Source organism: Ceratotherium simum, chromosome 17, assembly GCF_057802395.1.
Source record: "Ceratotherium simum simum isolate JZ-2026a chromosome 17, ASM5780239v1, whole genome shotgun sequence".
NCBI lineage: Eukaryota > Metazoa > Chordata > Mammalia > Perissodactyla > Rhinocerotidae > Ceratotherium > Ceratotherium simum.
The window spans coordinates 14,185,930-14,195,427 of record NC_141916.1 but is presented as its reverse complement, the minus strand read 5'-3'; the positions used below and the strand labels follow the sequence as shown (position 1 = coordinate 14,195,427).

Below are 9,498 nucleotides of genomic sequence, written 5' to 3'. Positions count from 1 at the left end.
ATGGGAGCAAAAGATAACTCAGTGAGGCTAAGATCATTTTGAAAGACATAAGGCTAAAAAGAATAGTGAAAATTTAAACTCAGGAAGGCTTAGTTTTCATTCCTGCAGTTAAGATCTTGATATCTTTTAAATATTTATTTTAGCCTATTCTCCAGACATTCCTGAGTTGTCTGGTAGAGGACATTTCTCTTCTTTACATAGTGAGCATTCTGAATAAAGACTAAAAGATTATTTATAGTATGAGTTTTATCCTGCTTGCAATCATCCCTACCTAAAGCTCCTATAATCTTGGGCTTTCTAATATCTTCGTCTTAAAACTAATAAGCTGTCCTGAGCCCTCTAAGTACTCAATCAAATGTTACCTTTCTTAAGAACGTTATCTGTATTTCAAGGCAGAGTTAGTCACTCAATTCTCTGGGCAACTTCATCCTTAATACATTGTTTTTTGAGTAACTCAATGGCGTCTGTCCTAACTTGTCAATTGATTTGCCCATAAATTTAGCAGTTTTGAATTAATTTTTCTTAAATATATAGATGTGTACTTCTCTATGTGTTTATGGTCACAGTCTTACTTTTGTTCATTCATCAAATTAATCTTCCAGAATTGAAATAAAATGCTAATGGTTGAAGGACTTTTATTTGTGATTTGAAGGAAATCTATGAAAACTCTCATGCTTGGTCTCAAGAAACAGTTCAACTTTTGGTCAATTAAACAATATCATAAAATCTGTTCTCCAAATAGAATTTTTATTTGAAAAATTTTTATTATAAACACATCAATATTTTTATCAAATTGAAAAATAATTTAAGTTTAAATCATCTTGGCATTAATCTAGGATTAGATTCTCTATAAGGTATACGTAATTCTCTCATCAAAAATAAGTTCTAGAGATAAATCTCCATTTTTTCTGAATATCTCAAATGTAATTTCCTAAAGATTAGAATATATTTCTCATCGCTAGTGCTATCTTTTTCCCAATATGGCTTATTCAGTGCTCCACGTGAGGTAAGACAGATGCCAGCCCCTCAGAGAACATACTGAAAAGCTGCAAATGTTCAATGTTAGCCATACTCTCTCCTCCACCCCATTCCCCGTCCAGGAAAGATTCATGATCTCTTTGCAATGACCTGTGCTGGCTTGATGGAGGGGCTGATATGGGTAAGATGAAATTGCTCCTCTTACCCATTTCAGTGTGAAGATCACAATTTTGTCATCATCTGGGATACTGCAACTTCTTAACTGGCTTCTGGATTTCTCATAAAGACATTTTTTTAACTTATATTGTTACTAAATCTGTTTTTCTGTGAGGGAACAAGGGCTAGGTTTCCTATTCCACCATCTTGGAGAATCACTTTCTTATGATTGTTTAGAGGATTCTTTGTATAGTATAGATACGTGTCCTTTTATCACATATACAACTTAAAAATATATTCTCCCAGTTTGTAATTTTTCTTTAATTATAATAACAGTGCCTTTCAAAAGCAGATTTTGTAATGTTGGTAAAGTTTCATTCATAATTTTTAAAATAGATTGCCCCTTCGATGTTGTATCTAAGGTATGTTTGCTTAACCCAAGGTGGCGAAGAAATTCTTTTATGTTTTCTTTTAAAAGTTCTATAGTCTGAAGTTTTACATTTATGTCCATGATCCATTTTTATTTAATTTTTATGTAGGTTTTTTTTTTTATAATTTTATTTATTTATTTTTCCCCCAAAGCCCCAGTAGATAGTTGTATGTCATACTTGCACATCCTTCTAGTTGCTGTATGTGGGATGCGGCCTCAGCATGGCCGGAGAAGCAGTGTGTCAGTGCGCGCCCGGGATCTGAACCCGGGCCGCCAGTAGCAGAGTGCGCGCACTTAACCGCTAAGCCATGGGGCCGGCCCAAAAACTCTTTTCAGTATGGAAGGAAAAGGCTTAAATCTGCATACCCTTGATTACTGTAATTTCTGTCTCCCTTCTGTCCCCAACATCCTCCTTTGTCTTTAGCTGAAGGTAGTATTTAAGATGAGAATCTCTGCTATTGTGTTGAGAAACTCAGTTTCCCTGGTTTCTCCCATGTATATATGTTATTAAACTTGGTATTATTTTCTCCTGCTAACCTGTCTTTTAATTATTTTGCCAGCCATAAGAGCCTTAAGGGAAAGGGCAGAGGGAGATTCTCCCTCTTCTCTGACAATGAGAATGTATTTATTACCACTTTATTTCTTCTTTTCTGGGTGTTTTAGTAGTTCTTCTCTATTCCTTTCTTCTTCTCTTGCTCCCTTCCCTTGTGGTTTGATGGCTTTCTTTAGTATTACGTTTAAGTTACTTTATCTTAATTTTTTGTGTTTTTATTATTGGTTTCTGGTTTGTGATTACCATGAGGTTCATATATAATAACCTATGAATGTAGCAATCTATATTAAATTCATGGTCTCTTTAGTTTGACCTTTTGCTAGAAGCTCTACTCTTGCTCCGCTCCTCACACATTTTATGCTTTTAATATCATATCTCACCTCTTGATTTTTGTGCTTGTATATCCATTGCCCTCTTATCACGGAAATAGATAATTTTAGGACTTTTGTCTTTGGCCTTCATATGAGCTTCATAGGTATTTGATCTGCTACCTTACCGTATAGTTTCCTTTACCAGTGATTTTATTGTGTGTTTTTTTTTTTTTGGTAAATTTCTTATTCTTGTTTGTGGTCCTTTCTTTTCCACTTAAATAAGTCCCTTTTGCATTTCTTGTAAAGCTGGTTTCTTGGTGATTATCTCCTTTAGTTTTTGCTTGTCTGGGAAACTCTTTATCTCTCATACCCTGCCCTTCAGAGAAGGACCCATGCCAGGGGCTGCAGTGGTTCGAGGCATCCTGCCTTTCCTGGCCCACATGTTGCCCGAGGTCTTGCTGATGGGTGGGGCCATAAATATGGCAGTGGACATAAAATACAGATAATAGAGTCAGAGATATTTAGGAAAAAGGAATGAGAAGTTTCATTAAACTTTAGAAACGTAGTAGGAGGAATATTACGACTTCTTATTCACTGCCCATTGCACACTCACCAAATATACCTTGAATGGTTTTAAGGAAGTATTTTGTAATTATCTCATAAAAGTTTTAGATCACACAGAAATTAACAAAAAACGCATAGTTTTCCACAAAGGGCCAGATTACTCAATTTAATGAGGAATCAAAATGAACCAAGAAACAGATACTTTTGATATTTTATTGTTATGATTATTATTTGTTGCATTCCTGGCTTGATAAACATTGGAGCATAGCTTAGGTTCTAATTGCTTAAAATCTGTATTAACAGTCCCTTAAGTCATCCATTTACCCTCTGGAAAATAATATATTACCATATTTTTCCCTCAACTTCCCACAACTTCTCTTCCTCACAGCTTCTAATCACCTCAGAAATCAAGATTTCTTAGGGTCCTGTTTTAACAAAATGAAACAAACACCTATATGGACAAAAATCTTACAAATATCAGTCTGGAAGACAGTGTCAAGATGGAGGCAGAGGCAGACTCTGACTCACCTCCTCCCACAGACACAACAAATTAACAACTACTCTTGGAAGAATTACCCCTAAGAGATAACTGAAAACTGGATAAAAAGAACCCCCACAACAAGGGACAGTGCTGACTGATGAGGAAGAGGCAGAAATTCCTCGCTTTAGAGAAAAAAGCCACCTTGTAGCCACAGTTTTGTAGTCCAAAACACTATTCTGGCACACAGGTCACTTCATGTTTTTACCACTGTCTTCTTAAAAGCACATAAGTATTAGTTGCAGCATGTTTTGAATTATTGAAAAGAAGTGGCATCTTTTACTGATTGCTAAACAGTTCTAATAGCATATATTTACTGAAATATGAGGTGTGGGTTACATTTTTCCCACCTACATGAGGAGAAACTGAGACATAAAGAGTTTACATATTGTATGCAGTGTCTCACATCGTGTATGTAGTGAAGTCTTTACCAAACAGGCTGAATATTTCAAGATCCTGTTCTAATCATTAGATGTACTAATTCTCCAAATGCATGTGGTTATCTAACACCTCTGTTATTTGCATATATTTATATCTCAGTCTTCTTTCCTTCTGTATATTTTTAGTCTCAGCATAATTATTAATTTCTCCTGAAATCCTCGCAGATCTCCAAAATTACCTAGAAGCCATCCAATATGCCCAATAATATTTCTGTGGACTTTTGTTATAACACTAATAATACACTGTATAGCAATATTGGGGTTATTTGTTTGTCTCCTTTAGGCAATACAAGCTTCTTAAAGCCCCTCACAATGTCTGGAATAAGATAGGTACACAATAAATATATCTGGAAATATTTGATGAGTTACATATAGCAAGTTTTCTTATACAAGGCATATTTTATTCAAAATCCCAGTTTCTGAAAACTAAATTGCAATAAGGAGATGCTGTTGGGGCTGGCCGGTGGTGCAGCAGTTAAGTGTGCGCGCTCCACTGTGGCGGCCTGGGGTTCGGATCCCAGGCGTGCACTGACACATCGCTTGTCAAGCGATGCTGTGACATATAAAGTGGAGGAACATGGGCACTGATGTTAGCGCAGGGCCAGTCTTCCTCAGCAAAAAGAGGAGGATTGGCAACAGATGTTAGCTCGGGGCTAATCTTCCTCACCAAATAAATAAATAAATAAATAAGGAGATGTTATTTAAAATGTGGACTGCAGACTTGATTAGAGTAAGTTATCATGGCAGGGTGAAATCTTTTCTTAAGGAAAAATAAAATGTAAGGGTGGAATTGAGGTACAAGATTCTTCAAGAGACTCTCCTGTTTGGGATAGCTAATGAGGTAGAAAACATGATCAGAAGAAATGCACTAAACATGTTTTTTTCAGTTTTTACTGTAAGGTTGTGATTTGTAGCATTTTTTACAACAGCTTTTTTGAAAAACACAACATCTTTTGTAACATATCCCAGAAGAAATCTTTCACCTGCTGGTTCCTTAGGATACGTATAAATGAAGGGGTTTGGTAAAGGGGCAAGTGAGGTCTACAGCAAAGCTACACTTTTGAGGACAGTCTTTCTTTTGCAGTTGGTTTAATATACATAAAAACACAGCTACCAAAAGACATGGAGACATCAATTATGTGGGAAGTGCAGGTGGAAAAAGCTTTTGTCCTCTGCTGTGCAGACGGGAATTTCAGAATGGTCTTAAAGATGAAAATTTTAGAGAGAATCACTAGTACCAATGTGACCATCAGTGTCACCACAGCTAAGACAAAATATATCAATTCTAGGACATGTGTATCTGTGCAGGAGATCTGCAGGATGGGAGATATTTCACACATAAAGTCATCAATTACTTTGGAAGCACAGAAATCCAGCCTGAGTTCCATAACCAGTGCGGGAAAGATGATTAGGAATCCAGTTGCCCAAGAGCTGAGTACAAGCCTACAACAAACTTTGCTGTTCATAATGATTGGGTCATGCAGGGGTTTGCAGATGGCAACATAGCGGTCACAGGACATGGTGGCCAGAATGTCAAACTCTGTAATTCCCAGTAAAAAAATAAAAAATAATTGAGCTGCACAATTATTATATGAAATGTTTCTCTCTCTGGTCACCATGGTTATCAGGTTCTGGGAGTACATACTGTTGTGAATATGATTTCCAAAAATGAGACATTATGGAGAAAGAAATACATTGGCATCTTGAGGCTAGGATCCACCAGGGAGAGGACGATAATGATTAAGTTCCCTATCAGGCTCAATGTGTAATTAAGAAATAGAAGCAAGAAAAACACAATTTGTAATTGTGGGTCATCTGTCAGTCCTAGGAGAATGAATTCTATTTCTGTTGATTGGTTCTTCATTTCTCTTTTATGAGCATTATCAATTCTATATAGGAAGAGAAGAAAAAAACTGAATGTAAATATGTATACAATATAAGATAAATTAACCTATATATATTAACCTGCATATAAACCTAAATATATATGTATTAGCCTAAAGGTATGTGAATAACCTAAATATATATAAATTAACTTATATATATAAACTAAATTAATATATATTAACTAAAAAGTGTATACATTTTATTAAATATACATACATTAACCTAAATATATATGTAACCTAAAGCAGATAAAAGTGTATATTCTCTAATTTATCCATTTGTAAATGGTTTCTCCAGCATGAAACTGTCAATGACACATAATTACAGGCTACAGTCAATGATAAATTCTTTTCCATACTTTAGTTCTTTTTATATAATATTCCTCAGCATTTTTCCTTTGGAACTTGAATATATATATATTTTTTGGGTAATATACATTTTCGCCCATCCCTTCCCAATGGACTCTACTCTGCATGTATAATTTAAATAAAATCATATGAGTTATTCAAAATATGTTTTTCTATCATTTTTATTCAACCTTTGCAAATGCACTTAGTTTGTCTTTTTGGAATGAGCATCAGGGTGATTTTTTAAAAACAGGATTTGGGGTTATATTACAATTCCTGTGATGGTCAATAAGACAGTATCGATTTCCAATGATTAGATAAAGATCCTAATTATAACAGTTTTGAAATTTTCTGTGTACTGGGAATGCACCATTATTATTATCATTTTTCTTCACTGGCTTAGCTATACTAAATGGACTGTTGTTTTCCAGTATATACAACAAATAAAACAAAGCAAAGCATGATAAAAACAAGCAATTTATTTTAGTTAAAATATTGTCTTTTTCAATTAACCTTTTTGAAATGTATTCTTATTTGTGTCTACATAATTTTGAGCACTATTTTTTTATTTCCTCCATATTATTTATAAAACTATTAAATACCCCAGCAATTATATTACTCCGTATTCTTTCTACATATAAAAATTCCTTTTATTTCCATGTTGTACTATCCCTCTGTTATATTAAACATGCCAGTTTATTTCACCATAGGCATTACTTGCAGACTTTTAAATGAAATGGGTTGAGCCAGTCCTGATGGTCTAGTGGTTAAAGTTTGGTGCTCTCACCGCTTGGGTGGCCTGGGTTTGTTTCCCAGTCACAGAACCACACCACCCATCTGTTGGTTGCCATGCTGTGGCGGCAGGTCACACAGAAGAACTAGGACTTACAACTAGGGTAAACAACCATGCGCTGGGGCTTTGGAGAGAAAATAAAAAGAGGAAGATTTGCAACAGATGTAAGCTCAGGGCGAATCCTTCCCTGCAACAAACAAACAAAGAAATGGGCCACTAGAGCAGTCCTTGCTATCTTTATTCTTTTGCATTTGTCTTATTAATATTGCTCTCATGTCTATTACTTTATTTTCTTATTTGGAAAAAATACAACTAAGCTTTTCCAAGCTTAATGTGATTTTCCAAAGCCCGTATTATTGAATAGCTTTAATGTTTTTAATGACAACTGAAGTCTGCAGACTAACTGATCACAAGCTTTTATTGTAAAAATATGTATTTCTGTCTTTGCTGTGACTCCCATCTTTCTCTACCTCTGATTTGAAAAGGTATGTTCTAAGAGTTAGTCATACAATTTCTGTTACCATGTGGGTTTAACAGAAGGTTCTAGAGCTATGTTATCTTAAATTATAGAGAGGAGTTGCTCAGTATTGTTTCCACATCGCTTTACCCAGGGTAACATGTAATTAATAAAGAGAATCAAAGAAACTGAAAAGTAGATACAATCGTATATGAATAAAATAGATTGCAATACCTGTTAATACACAAACTAAAATGACTCTACCATTAAAAAAATTTGTAAAACATGAAAAGTCAGTAGTCAAACTTAATTCCCTGAATTGGACTTATTGTGCATTTGACTTTATTTCTGATTCTGAAGTTAGGTTAAAAGTATAGTTAACTTACCTTCTTGGATCTGTTATAGTTATTGTTTTCATTTGTGTCCATGGAAGAGATGTATATTAACATAATTATAATTTTACTCTCTTTTACTATCATATTTTAATATCAATAGGGAGATTTATAACCAATGATTTTTGTGGGAAGAGGCAATGGGGACATATTGTGCTTTTGTAAAGAATTTCCATATTCCTGCAAATTCATACTCCCTGTGAAGTTTGGAGCTCAGGTATCAATAATTTCAATGGACATTTGTCTTCTATTGCAGATAAGTTGCATTTTGTGAAATTTTCTTCTTATAATTGCTGTTATTCAAAACCTCAAAATAGGTTGTTATTCTTTAAATTAAAATAAAATCAAAAGTGACAACTGAAAAAACTCAGGACATCATCTGATGAAAGATAAGCAACTGCTCCAGGAGAGACATTCCACATTGCCACTGTACACTTGCAAGATGCTGCAGTTTTATCATTTTCTATTTACTACAGACTCAAGGGATCTATTGAAATAAAACAAAGAAAAAAATTCTTCTCTGGGGATGAGAGTTAAAAAATACTAAATATTGGCAGTAAAAGACACCAACGTGATCTACTTTAAATAAAAGCTGAAGTGAAAGTATCAGAAGAGTATCAGAAGCGATTTAGAAAAACAATGACATCTTGAAAGGATCATCAGCAGTTCACTGTCCCTGGGGAATCTCAAGCTGATTTACCCCAGCACCAGACATCGCCTTGCTTCCAGTGAGCAACAGGGGCAATTTTAGACTTTACTATAAACGATTTTACACTCTGGCACCTAGTGGTGTATATATATATTACTTATAAGTAATAATTATGCATAATTTATTATCAGATTAATAAGGTGAGGCTTGGGGTGGAGTTTTAATGAAATTTTTTATGATCCTTCAAGTGAACTGAATTTTACCTATTAAATACATTTTATGTTAATGGCCCATCCTGGAGACAATTCAATGTCCATTAGCTGATGAATGGTTTAACAGTTGTGGTATATGCATACAATGGAATAAACTAATGATACACAAAAAACACAATTGAGTCAGAAATATTATGCTAAGTGAAAGAAGCCAGATACAATACCTACATGCTCTGTAATTCTATTTCTATAATTCTGGAAAATACTCAACTATAGGGACAGAAATCCAGTCAGTGGTGAGAGGCTGAGAGTGAGGAGAAGTGGTTGACTACAGAAGCGTCATGAGGGGACTTTTTAGGGTGATGGAAACTTTTCATATCTACAGCTATATTGTAGTGGTGGTTGCATGACCACATGTGTCTGTCAAAGTTCATCAAACTATATACCCCGAAAAGGTGAACTTTTTATAGTTATATTCTATCTCAATAATCTCTCTATCAAATATGTTTAGATATAACTTACCTCTTTTTTAGTAGGCTATTGAGAAGGTTACTTAGATCTGTACTTTCCAATATGATAGCCACTAGCTGCATGTGAAAATACAGTATACATATAAATGTAAAATAATGAATATTAAATTAAATTAAATATTCACTTCCTCAGTCACACTAGCCACATTTCAAGTGCTTCATAGCTATAGGTGGCTACTGGCTACCATATTAGCCAGTACTGACATAGATAATCGATATTTAGCTTTTGTCTTTTCTTTTTTTTGTGTGAGGAGGACTAGC

General features: G+C 34.6%; 1 pseudogene; it reads right to left on the bottom strand.

Moving 5' to 3' along the window:
* Positions 1-4,890: 4,890 nt before the first annotated feature.
* Positions 4,891-5,840, bottom strand: LOC101396106 (olfactory receptor 6C6-like; annotated as a pseudogene).
* Positions 5,841-9,498: the final 3,658 nt, after the last annotated feature.